This window comes from Haliaeetus leucocephalus, unplaced genomic scaffold (assembly GCF_000737465.1).
Source record: "Haliaeetus leucocephalus isolate CR32 unplaced genomic scaffold, Haliaeetus_leucocephalus-4.0 Scaffold173, whole genome shotgun sequence".
NCBI lineage: Eukaryota > Metazoa > Chordata > Aves > Accipitriformes > Accipitridae > Haliaeetus > Haliaeetus leucocephalus.
In genome coordinates this window covers 7,845,003-7,859,116 of record NW_010972609.1, presented here as the reverse complement: position 1 = coordinate 7,859,116, position 14,114 = coordinate 7,845,003, and the positions used below count along the sequence as shown (strand labels likewise).

Here is a 14,114-nt window from a genome sequence, read left to right as displayed (position 1 = left end):
CTCCAAGAAACATACTTTGTATTGTGCATTTACACTACAATAACGTGAACAAGATTACCATTACAGTAGTCCTTTTAGTGTCAGTCTCAAACGGTATCACGCCGAGATGTGCATTTGCAATCCAACACAGGCCATGAAAGAAATGTTTGAAACTTCTATGCTGAAAAAGGGGCAGTAAATGGCAAAATGCTGGGATATGCAAAAGATAACTAAAAGTTACCCTGTTAGTACTGTTGCACAGTCAGATGCAGGCTAGAGTGTGTGGTGGGATTTCGGTCTGAAAACATAAATCCAAGCTTGCAAACAGATATCATGAATAAATTCCATAGCTAAACATTCAGATTAAGCCTAGTACAGAAATAGAGGTTTTGAAATCCTCCTTATGCTTTTATTTATTCCCATTTGAATGTGTATTCCATCAAATCTCTGCCTCTCAATTATGGCTTCCTTGCTGATAAAAGAGGCGCATTTCCATTTGCTAACCTACACAGGAGGAAAATATATTCTGTTTATTATTTATAAGAGTAAAGTGCTGAGAGGCCCCAACAAAGCACAGGCTCTTGTTGCCTGTTCACTATGAAAACAGGGAGAGCCGTATTCGGGAAGACTACTTTCCACCTAAGTCCTTGGGCCCGCTGTTTTCTCTTGGCTGCTTTTCAGGCAGTTTTCTGCTCAGTGCTTTACTGACATCACACTTGAGACGTGCCCTGTTTTCTCCACTGATTATAGACAGGGGATTAGCTGCAATTTTAACTGCGTATCAGTACTGAAAAGGCAACTGAAAGGTCAGGGAAAAAGCAGCACTGAGAGATTTCTCCAAGATAACACCCCAAGTGACTGGCACAGTTAAGAGCCTTCGTTTTCACAGTCCCCAACTAGTAATCTCTTCCAGCCAACTAAACCATACAGCTGTCTCTGAACAACACCCCTGAATCAAACAAGTTTGTATTAACGTATTGTAGAGTAATAGTTCATTCACAGGATCTACAGCCTGACACCTCCTACACCGTTTTGTATGTTCACAGTCCTCCTTAGCTGGGGCTAAGTCCTCCCATTACCTTGAACCAAGTGTGTCAGCATCATTCCTTTCAGTCAATTGCTGAGTCAGGAAATACTCTGTAAAAGCTTGCTTTTTCTCCCCTTCTTTTTTCCAAACACTATTCGGTAAAAGAATAAACAACATTTGGGTTTTTAAACGCAACAATATTAATATTTATCTCAGAAGTACTTAAGGATTTAGCATCTATTTGCTGTCATTTACTGCGAACAGTACTGCTTGAAACATTGTAAAAGGGGTCCTCCCTTGTTAATGAAGGGCTAGTTATGCAAGACTTCTGTATCTAACATTTTTTCTGCTCCTGTTCTAAGAAAATGATTTTTATTTATTAGCAACATTTCCAGATTTAATAACCCTGCCATGTGCTATACTATTTACAATGAATCCAAGATCTTATGTGAATACCCACTTGGAGGTGATGTTTCTTTTAACATCAATGATGATATGATTGCAATAATACACTGGGATGGCTGCCAACCATGTTTCAAACTGCTGGGACTGCTACAGAAAAGTAAGAATTGCTCCTCTTTTAGAGCTTTGGAGGTTTTATACTGTTGGAGTCCAAGGACTTGTGTATTTCTCAGATGCAGCTGGCTGTTCTTGCTGTCATGCATTCCACTACACTCCATTACTGATTGCTTTATCACATCTCGTTTGCTCATATATCTTTGAGATACCATTTTAAGGCACTAATTTTACAGCTTTCTGATCTGTTTTGCTTACTGAGAAAATAAAAAGGGATTTTTACATGGTGAACATACTAGGTCTTGATGCAGCAGAGATGATTTGAGAAAGGAAAATAGCAGAGGATGGAGGGACTACACAGCTTCTGTGCTCCTCCATCTCCTATACGGCATACGTCATACTAAACACCGTTATCAGGGTTGGGGAGAAGCAACAGAGGATGGAGAAAGAAAAGCAAAGGGAAGAGAGGGGGCTGAACTCCTCTCTGTACACTGTTAAATTTACCCTTGGCAAAAACATCTCGCAAAGTCAGCAAGACTGTCCTGAGAGGAAATCCAGTGTGGGAGACAATGAGGGATGCTGCTCAGGAGAAATAGGCCTGGTGAAATAAAAGGCAGTAGTGATTTGGGGCTTTGAATTCCCTAACTCCCCTCCCCTCCTCCCTGGCTCTCATGATTTTGAATGAAACATTAATACTGCTTCAGATGCTTCTTCCCTCCAAGGCCAATCAGCTGCTCGGCAGGGCGTGAAGCGGTTGTTCATATGAACAGCTAACGAGGGAGTGGAAGGACAGAGCGAATTTGAAGGCTTTTCCAGCCCTGCTGAAGCTCGCATTTGCCTTGACACACAGGGAATGACCTGAAGAGCCTCTCTCCACTTTGGAATGAGGGAAGTGGTGCTGTATTAATTCTGCGTAAACAAGCCTGACTTGTCAGAAGAGATAATTTTTCACGATACGGCCATACACATAGTTTTAAGATTGGAGTAGACACCCTGTCCTGCTTAGTACCATGGCAACAACTATCACTGGAAATCTTCCTCATAAAGAGGGGTACAGAAAAAAAGTAGGTAAAACAGCCAAACCACTGAAAATGTCAAATCCCAAGACTTCCATTTTAACAAAATTTCTGTTCCTTCTTCTCTCGGTGCACAGAGCCTTTAGGATGAGAAGTGAATCCTGAGATTGAATTTTAGATGTTCTTGAAGGTGAAGAATTGCTTCCCCCCAATTTTGGAAGGAAAAAAAAAAAAGTTGAGCTGGCTGAAGGTGTTGCTGGTTCTGTTGTTATTAAGGTCTGTTCTGGTTTCCAGCTCCCAAGAAAAACAGAAAAGAAGGAAGAAAAATACATCACAGGAAGAAAGAGCAGTTTTTGTTCACAGCGCTGGGCCTCACTTGTAACACTATACCACAGAAGGACAGATTCAGTAATTACTATCAAATCGCTCTGGCAAACCTATACCTGTGCACTGCTATTTTGGGCACCGCTTTTAGCAATTTTATCGTCACTGGCTCATAGCAGCAGTATGAAAGAAATCATCTTGACTAGTCAAATCACTCTTTATAACATAACAACAACAGAACAAGAGACAGGTAGAGAATGAATGAGGTAGGCAGGAACAAGACATTAACTTGAGAATGAAAGCAGATATAAAAACATTACACCTTCTGCAGTTCACAGAAGCTGGCAGGAACGCTGATGCTGCTGCATAGGAAAGAGCCGAGGTGACAGGTTTCCCTGATGAGATGAAGCCACGATGGCCAAGCTTTCTCTTTCCTGCTTAGCCACAGCCCTAATGTCAGTGTCAAATCCTGCGTTCTCACGCGCGCTTACCAAACTATGAACCCTCAAAAAAACCCCACCAACAAACAAACAAAAAAGCAATGAGCATCTGATGGGACCCCAAGACAGCCAAAGCATTTAGACAGATCTGCTTTTATCTTTTTCTACAGTGAACTCCCCAAAGAAGCTCAAAAGCCTTTTAAATCCAGAAAAAAAGGCAAATTTTAGTATAATATAAAACAGAAATATAACTTCTTACAAGAGAGGTATAACAAGGTATATCCATAACTTTTCCTGTCTACCGTGTCCCTGTAGGCAGGTCCTCAAAATCCCAGGCTTCAACTCAGTTAACTCTTAATTTCCGAGCGACAGCAAATCTGCACGGTGCTCTCTGGTCCCTTAGGAACATGAGTGAGGTCTCCCTCTTCAGAGGCTTGGCCGCCTGTTCTGTTCCTCACGTCCATCTCCTTAGCAGCACAAGCAGCAGGCTTCATGCTCATGCCTGCTGCACTACGAGGTTTCACCCCTCTTTCTTTGTGGGACAGCTATAAGTTTAGAACAAACAAATCAAATGAAAAAGGTCAACCCCTCACCTTTCTGTTTACCAGCTGAGCCCAATTTCTGGTCTCCTTTGTTGGGTTTTTTTTTTTGACTCATTAATCATCATTAATATTTATCAATTTAAAAAAAAAAAAAAGAGGAAAAGTTTAAGTTAGACTTTCATTACCATGGATGCCTTAGTGGCACCTGCACAAATAGGAGCCTTTCCTGATGGCATGATCTACTGCAGAAGAGAGGACAATCATAGAATTAAACAAAATTGGAACTATTAGTTTAGATTTGTGTCTTGTATTACCCCAAGCAAATTACTAAAGCTTACAAAAAATAGTACTGATAAGAGAATTTTCTCTTCAGAGCTTTCCGTATTTTTTCAAGCAATACCAGATCTGTTTTCTCTTGTATTTGGTTGCTAATGGACCTAAAAGCTCTTTTCAGCAGGTACGAATTGCCATAATGCCACCGCGGCATATCCTACATCAGCCCTACTACTGGGAATAGAATGGCACTCAGCGAGAACTAACTCAGTACCTGCTTTATTTCCCTGTAGCCAGACTCAAGAAACACTCTCTTCCTTTATGCTGTGCAGAGAGACCTTAGCATAATGAATACTTGAGATCACCCTATTTATGGTAGGCTTCCCCTCAAAAGACAGAATAACTAGGCATTAATTTATCCATTAAACTTCTCTAGGGGGGTGTTGTGGTTTAACCCCAGCCAGCAACTAAGCACCACGCAGCCGCTCACTCCCCCCCACCCAGTGGGATGGGGGAGAAAATCGGGAAAAGAAGTAAAACTCGTGGGTTGAGATAAGAACGGTTTAATAGAACAGAAAAGAAGAAACTAATAATGATAACACTAATAAAATGACAACAGTAGTAATAAAAAGATTGGAATGTACAAATGATGCGCAGGGCAATTGCTCACCACCCGCCGACCGACACCCAGCCAGTCCCCGAGCGGCGAATCCCTGCCCCCCACTTCCCAGTTCCTAAACTAGATGGGACGTCCCATGGTATGGAATACACTGTTGGCCAGTTTGGGTCAGGGGCCCTGGCTGGGCATGAGAAGCTGAAAAATCCTTGACTCTAGTCTAAACACTACTGAGCAACAACTGCAAACATCAGTGTTATCAACATTCTTCACATACTGAACTCAAAACATAGCACTGCCCCAGCTACTAGGAAGACAGTTAACTACATCCCAGCTGAAACCAGGACAGGGGGAAAAAAAAAAAACCAAACTATTTTAAATGGGTAAAACATCTACTACAAATGGAAACAGAAGATCCTAAGACTGTTGGTCTCATTGATCATTTTCTAATTAGCATTCTACATTCCTTTCTATATATTACAGTAGGATAATTCTTACTGATTTATATAACTTGATAGATGTGAGAAACACCTTTTATAATATCTTAATATTTATTAGTGAAACCATTAACTCCACAGGCATGAACCTCTTGCAAATTAAAAAATAAGTAGAAAGTTTTAAAAGGGAACTCTAAAGAGAACTTTATATGGGTGTGGCCAGATGCCCAATGAGATAATCTGTGTGTAAGATGGGTCAAACATTATATATTGATTGATTAAACAGCAATACAATTACATTCTGAAATTACATTAAATGTGAGGAGAAAACAAACCATACTGTTGAGGTCAGAGAATTAAAACACAGATGAACTAAAAATATGAGAAATATGGGCAGTAAATAAAAGGAGATGCTGCTTGAGAAATGGACTGGGAACACCCAGATGAAAAAACATCTGAAATGCAGGTATATAACACACACAATCTAGAAGACAAATGGAGAAACCAGACACAAAGTAACCTGGGTGGGAATGATGAAGACTGGTTTACAAGAAGAAATTTTAAGAGATAAATATTTAGTGTTTTGTATACACATAGAAAAGGCCCATCACATGGGGGAAGGAAACATTTGGGGAGTTTTGTAGACAGTAAGATAGAATTAAGACATTTTGAACAAACTTCCTGATGGAAATGTAGCAAACTGAGGAAACATATCTCCATGGGAAGTCAGTAAGGCTTTCTTTCTGTGTGCGTGTAAAACTAAACTTGAAAAAAAAAAAAAAAAGTGAGAAAGTATACTGGAAGGAATGATCCTATTTCAAATCTGAATTCTTATTATTTTACACGCCCTTTGAAAGTTTTAACTCCAAAATCAATAGTGCCTGACTTTTTCTGTTAGTATGGTGGATTTACATCAATAATCTAAAAGCTTTTTCTGACAGATTATATATTCTTGGACTCTTCCAACATTTATCTTTGGTAGACACACGTCAACTGGAAATCGGCTCAAGACATACAGATACATATGCCAGTTTTGACTGCATCCACTGTATTTCTGAATTCCAACTAACCATAGGAAGTATACAAGATAAAATACTGTAGCATACGTCTGCCAAAGGAAGCCAAACTAAAATCCCCCAAAAATGCAGCTGAACATATTGAGCAACTTAAAACACACAAGACTCAGTGTGATTACAATAGCTAATGTAACAAATGTGCAAACCTCCAGCTGTTACACATCACGTTTTCTTTATGTCACAGAATTTTTTCTGTACTCTCCAAATAAATGTATCAAGTACTTACTACTTAACAGTACTACAGAACATGCAAAAAAGATTTATCTTGTAAGATGATGAACTTTAGGAATTACAGATTTTACAAGTTGCAACTGACAGCTTTTTTATGAAAAATCCTTCCATCTGTAATTAATTAGTCTAAATTCTTATCCCTTGAACTAAAATTTTGTTAACAATATGAAAGGGACATAAAGCTTTAGACCAAAATAATCTCTCTTTATCTCTTTGGTCTAAATAAAGCCACAAAAGAGCTTAAATTAATGACAAAATATAGCAAAAGATGCACAATACAATGTTCTTAAGTACAGCTTTGCACTAAATCAACAATGATCACTATTTTCATTGGGGGAAGAACTAAAACCTAGAAATGTGGTTTTAAACATAAATACATAAATTGCAGTTTATATTCAACCTCTACTTATTACACACCAAAGATGCTATAGTGCTGCACAGACTGAATTTAACCAGATCTGCTGTTATGACAGCAATAATTTTGGACTTACATTTCTAGGTCTCTGAACTGTCAGTGTAATTAAACTCTCACAAATTAGCTTGGAAAGGAAATTTCCAGAAAGCTATCTGGGGGGACATGTGGCCGATCATTTGTACTTGGGTCACTAAACGTATGGATCACACAAAAATGTTAGCAGTACAGTGTCTCCAAATGTAAACTGTTGCCTGCGGAAAGCTTATGGATATTTCTTAGGAAATTATAATTAGCAAATTCTTTCCCCTCTTCCCCCTATCTAGGGGGAATGTGCAAATCCCACTGAAATAAGAATTATGACAAATGCAGTGATAAAGTTTAGTGGCAAGTACAGTCGTATGTACAAGGGCTAAATTTAGCCTACTATTTTTCATCAGCAAAACTGGCATTTAAGATGAGAATTCAGGTATAAGACAGACCGTATGCTACTTAGCCAACCTAATTTTTAAAAGGTTAATGTTTTTATCATTACTCTTTAGGTTATTTTCAACGATACATGTTTGTGTTACAATTCAAAATAACCATTCGCTTTAACGTTCACTGCACATTTGGAAGAGACTTGCATAAACTGTGGGATGACTATAGAGATAACTGACTTCTGATTCAAATGGTATGTTATTCTAACTTTTAGGATTACTTCTCACATCTGCTTGCAATGACTTCAGTAAATAAATATTATTTTTATATATATATACACACAATGAATATCGTATATGAGTAAACTCACTTTTTTTTCTTAAATACAAAGGGGCATAGTTGGCATCAGTCTATTTAACACAAGCGTAACACAAAGTTATGCTATAGTTTCAGTGCCTAAGTGCACTGTAAACAACAGATATTTGGTCTAAATCCCATATAAGTGACAAGTAAAACCAAAATGGAAATGGAAGCCCCAGAAAGCTCTTGCTTTCCACACCTATACTGAAGATGGATGCAGAGGCCAAGAAGGGCTAGAAGCCACCTTCCTTGTGTCTTTTTCTCATACAGTTAAACTTGGTCTCCTCCGCACAACGCCCAAGAGCAGCCACAGCTCAGCAGTGGCCTGAGTCTGGGTCAGAGGGACTGCAGAAAACCCACTCCTCATGTCTGTCTGCTCAAGTTCGAGGAAAGTACTACTACACAGAAGTTGCTCTGCACCACTGAAAAATGTAAAGTGATTTAGTAGTGCAAGGATCTGTCCTTTCATGTTGGAACAGTATTTCACATGACTATGCTCCAACCTGTTCAAAGCTTTATTGTAAGAACGATCTTTGCGGTCTTCCCTTTTTCTGGTTCTGAAGTATAAATTGTAACTTAAACACCTATGCATCTTTAGATCACCTGCAAAAAGAAGAAAAATCTATTCTAGGAAAAAGTTATATGCAGTTATATTAAAGTAAAATCTTTAATTGACTTTCATTTAAATTAATTTACTTTAATGGCAGCTTCAAACCCTTATTAAGCACACAGGTAGTCTTTTTTTTTTTTGACCATAATTTGCTCTTTTCTACACTTTGTTTCAAAGTTTAGTTATCTGTTTAAAACAGACTTCCCAGGAAAAAACAATACCAAACTCTTTCAGAATGACAGGAAGATCTCTGAGAGCCAATTTGTTTAAAGGGAATTAAACTAGCAGAGCATCTTAGAATACAAGCAACAGGAGATAATTATTTTTACCTCCTGCAAACTTGTTCCAGACTTTTCAAAAGAGAAAAAGAATACATATTTTTAGTCTAAAATACATAACATCACTGTATTATTTTTAAACTCTTGAAATAGCACTTTAGTTCTTGAAAAGCAAAGGAACTTGGGCTTCACACTTCTTCATTCATTTGACATCATGTCAGCGAATACGATTCATACTTGTCCTCTATCTTGCAAAGAGTTTTGCACTAGCACGACAAAGAGAATACTAGGAATTTGGAGTGGCAGCATTTTACATTCATTTTGCAGGAGGAAAAGAAAATTAAAAATATGGAAAGCAATGGCTCATAATGAGTAAAATAAAAATAAAAAACATACTGAAAGTTATTTCACCCACTCAAATCTTTTTCCAGTCTTTACAACTCGTAAATGCTTTCTGCATTTATCTAGATAAAACTAGATGTACTTAGCATCTTGATGGAACTCTGCAGCTTGATATGTTCCTGGAAGCTTGGGGGGGGCGGGGATAAATCAGTAAGTCATTTGAGTTACAAAAATTTTAAAATACCCTCTTAAGAAATTAAACTACTTTCTGAAGACAGGTTTTGTTTTTAAACTCAAGTTCTGAATTAAAGGGAGGCTTGCTAGGATACTATTTAATTGCAAGTATTAGCTTCCTAGGGAATGACCAGTCTATTGGAATGATACTGTCCGCAGAAAACCTCGGCTCTCACATTCCACTGGTGGGCTGGGAGGCCACGTTGAAGCCACTTAGGCCTTTTTGTTTCTTTGTGCTTTTCCCTTTCCTGAAGTTGAAAGTATACATGAAAAAACAGAGTACTGATTAATAAGATTCTTAAATTCTACTGCAAGACCATAACTGCACGTTCTCATACATTGTGTCTTCAATATCCATCACATTTCCATGCCTGCATTTTTTAGTTTCTTGATTGTCAACTACCTTTACCTCCATCAAGTACTAAAATCTGACTTTCTGTCACTGTACAATATTGATCTCATATTTATGACCTGTAGCATACTTTATGCCTAACGTCCATCGCTATACTCACAATATTCACAATGTATTTTGTTTTAGCCTCTATTAGTGAGTTTTAAAGCGCATAATTAAGAACATTTTAAGACCTTACTCGCTCATCCTTAAGATGTGCAATCCAACGGAAAAGGAGAGCAAACTTTACTTTTTATTTCTATTCATTTTTCCGCTACAAAATTAATGAAAATTCATTACAATTAATGGAGTAGGCTTTTTTTATATCCCTTACCTCCATATTTATCCAGTCCTCAGGTTCGTAACAGCTTTCTCTGACTTTTTAAAAACTTTTTATTCCAAGTTTTGCATACTTTTTAATTAAAGGAAAAAAATTCAATCTGTAGAATCTGCTAAGGAGATGAAGTTTTGTGTAAGGCAGTCTCGGTGTGCAACTCTTTTATACTCTTCTTTTATATAACTTAATTTTACTGATATTCAGCAAATGCCAGCAAACATGTAACTATGCATTAAGCACTTTATTGCTATATCTAGCAGTAACTGGAAGGTATGCAGGCAGCACAAGGTGCTGCAAAGTTGTCAAAACACTACAACAACAGGCAGTACAGAAATTCATCAGGTCTACGAAGAGCAATGGCATCCTACCACTGCCATCTCTGGGAAGCCGTTTTTTTAAAAACAAAGATTCCCTACAGAACAACAACAAAAATCCCCCAAAGACCCAGCATCACCTACAACCAAGAACTACAACAACTAGTGGCAGAAGCTTTACAGTTGATTTTGAACTGTAGCTCTAAAGCAGTCAAATCAGCTACAATGGAAGCGTAATGCACAGTCACGTACCTGGTAGATTGAGAACAGGGCACTAGCTCCAGCCACCAAAAGTCTTTCTTCCTCTCTTCTATGCCAAACTCTAAACTATCCTAAATCAAAACCATGTAACTCTTCCTCTTGATTCCCACTCCCCCCCAAAGTGTCCATCCTTTAAAAAGTCCAGTCACATGTACAAAAACATATACACGCTTTCTGGCAGCCTTGATTCATGCCACACCAAGTTTTTCAATTAAGAAGTTGTACGGTAAATCTATTACAGAAATGGTCCACAAGGACACGCGACTTTTTCTGGTCTTAATGCCTCTTTTATTGGTCAGTCTCTCCATTAGAGATTTTCTGCTTTCATGGGTTTTTGTGTTTGGGTTTTTTGGTGGTTTTGGTTTTCTTATGCATTACTATAATTTTTCTAGTCGAGCAACTTCCATTTCTCATCTACGATATTTGCTTTATCTGGTGTCATGGGGTGATACTATGTGATCTTAGGATTGTTTTCAAATGCCCATATGACTAACACGGTTTTCACCTGAATATCTCCAAGAGGTCCATATGACTCTCCCTTACAAATGTATTACATACTTGGTGTGCTCAGACTTAGCAGTTTACCCTCATAAACCCCTTCTATGATAATATAAAATATTATCAACTTTTTACAAATAGGGAATGGAGCAATGGAACAGAAAAAGACCCAGCTTATTAAGGTATCTAAATGCTTAAGGATGCCTGTTGGGATTTTCAAGGGTGCTCTGACATACAGCTCTTACTGAACTAATTGAAGATTTTTCACCAAATGCCTAATTTACATTTTTAGTTTCCTGAAAACCTTTAAAATCTGACTCACCCATGTCACCCTTTAAATCCAGCAGACCAGCGCGTTAAACCCAGAACTCATTAGCCCTTAAACTTATGCTCTGAGCACTGTACAGTACTCCCCCTAATAGGGCGAGTTACATGAAAAATAAAGATGCTGTGCATACCACAAGCATCCAGTCCCCTCCTGTCCTCCCGGTCTGAGTCACACACAAATACTCAGGCGGTGGGGAACCGCACGGCCACCTGCAGCAAATGTCAGGCACGAAAGAAGTGGACCTCCAGGGATCCGGAGGCTCGGTGCTGGGACTGAGGGGTGCCGGGAGGCTGAGCTTGTAGACAAACCCTGGTATCAGGCTCAGCAGCCCCTCAGCTCCCTCCCTCCCTCAATTAGGGTTTGATTTTTCCAATAACTACTGCACCTGTACAGCCCCCCCCCTCCTGTAACAGAGCCAACGTACACGAATGGCTCAAACCAAACGTGCTGTAAAATCATCCGTATCCATTGGGTTTAGGCAAGTAGACACTTTATTGCAAAACTTCTATAAGCACGGGGAAATGCTTTCATTCCTGTACAAAAGCTAATCACGTATGTTTTCTAGCTGCACTTTTCTCAGCTGTAACAAAGTTGTACACGTTTTTAGACAGCTCTTTTGGCTGGCCTAAGAGGAAGTTGCTCGGTCTGGCTAATGCACATCACCTTCACACAGGGGGAGGGGAAAAAAAAGTTATAACAAGGATACCTACCTTCATCTTTTGCCTAATTCTGCTAAGAAGATGCTGCTGTCTTTCAGTATAGGTTTTCTTCACACCCCTATGTTTAGACCACTAGTGGCTGGAAAGTGAATGGATCAGCTGTTGGGGCTTTTTAATGCCATTTTGCCATTGCTAAGTCAATGAAACTCACTACGTAAATCAAGCTGGTTTTGGTCAAGCTATCACCCTCTGACTGTGAATCGTATTACTTCTTTTTGGAGGCCATGTACGCTGTCTTCTTACAGCCCATACCATCACATCCAAGGACCAGCTAGACAAACTACATGGACAGCCAGTGCACTGGGACAATATATGTATTTTCATCAAAGAAATAGAGGAAAAGGTAATTAATAAATTCCTGCCATTGCTACCCTACAGAAGTGGTTTCCAAGTCAGGGCTTATGGATAACATGTTGCCTGCTAGACCCTCTGAGACTGGCTGCAGCTGCGAAAAATAAAAATGTTAAAATTGAGGCAAATAGGAAGATGCTGCCTGCAGTATAATTGCTGACTGTTGCTGCACATTGGCTGGCGAAGGTTAGGGACTGCTGCTCTGTGTAATTGAGCAGGTTTGCAACAATACCGGAAGGCTGTTGTATAATAATGGTTTAAGCAAAACACGTAGAAATAAATATAGATTTTAATTTTTTTTTATCTTTAGTTAGAGGTGATAAATTTTTACTGAGCACACCATATTTTAAAAAAGCTCTCAAACAGACGCTAGGTACTCTTTTTGCCCAAGGCTGATGGAAAAAAAGCAGGTAGCTTCTGAAAGAAATCTGAAAAGCTGTTATCCACGTAGCTGAGGCTAAAGTCTCCATATGCATTTCCAGTAAGTTAGTATTCAAAGTGAGCACTGATTTAAGTAGACATTTTTGGAATCATCACCTGATATACAAATATGTGATTGATCCCCTGGTAAATTGAAAATTACAGAAAATCACAGGTGTCTGTCACAAAAATTACTGCTTATATGAACAAAGCAATTAAATCTGCCTATATGAACAAAACAATTAAATTTGCCTAGCTTTAAAGAATCCTTATCAAACATTGCATGAATCACTTTAATTTGAATACTTTTAAGTGAGTGAAAAGCCAGAACGGATGCAAATATCTTTGGATACAAGTGAACTGAATGTCAGAAAATTCCTTATTCAATTATTGTGATAGCAGATTTTTTTTCTCCCCTGAAATTCTTCTCTCAGTTTTACCTGTTTCCTCCAGATCTTTTAGCATATCCAAGTATTTGTCGGTAAGTTGTGCTCTGAGTGTTACTTCAGACTCAGCAAATTACAGAAAATTATTTCAGAGTGTCATTAGACTGCCCTGTGCTAAACAAACTGATTTATTTCAGAGAATATTAAAGGAATTAGTACTGTGCTGTGATGATCAGCTGCTATAACAGCAGGTCTTTCCAGTACTGCAAACGTTTATCAGCTTCTCTTTTAACTCTCTGAATTTCTCCTCTGACTGAGCAAACTCAACTCGATAGCGTAAAAATAAATATAATAAACTCCCACTTCAAATTGCAATTTGCCTTTCCCTTACGGCCAGAGATGTACCGAGCATCATCAATCTTTCAACATTTTTGCGCAGCTGGAGCTCAGCTTCCTTATTAAAAAGCTCAAGTTAAAGTTTTAAAGTCAGAGTGTTATGCCGAGATAGGGAAAGGCGACCATAATCCAGACACACACACGCACACACAAAACCACTCGGTGTGCGCCTTGTCCGACCTACGAGCCCCACAGCCTGCTACAGAAACGCAAGAAACAGCCTTCGCAGCTTGTGAAACGCAGATCCGGAAAGTTAGCTGAAATCCTGCTGCCTTGAAACTCAGCTAGGACCCCCTCCCCCGTCCTTACGATCAGACCCGGAGCGCCGGGGAGGCCCAGAGGAGGACGAGAACCGTCCCCCTGGGCTTGTGACACTGCAGCAGGCTACCGGGGAGGCAGCGCCGGGCAGGGAAAGCTCCGGACCCGCTCCGGGGCCGGGCGGAGCCGAGGCAGAAAGTTCCCCGTCAGCACTCGGGCAGCGGACGCCCACCCACCCGGCTCCGGGCCGGCAGCGACGGGGGGGGAGACCCGCCAAACCCCGGGGGCAGCCGAGCCCGGACGAGCGTCCCCCCCCGGCCAG

General features: G+C 39.6%; 1 protein-coding gene across 1 annotated transcript in view; it reads right to left on the bottom strand.

Annotated features, from left to right (window-relative positions):
• The window catches only part of SYT9 (synaptotagmin IX), a 65,364-nt gene that overhangs the window by 50,999 nt on the left and 251 nt on the right, over nt 1-14,114 (bottom strand). The window lies entirely within an intron of this gene.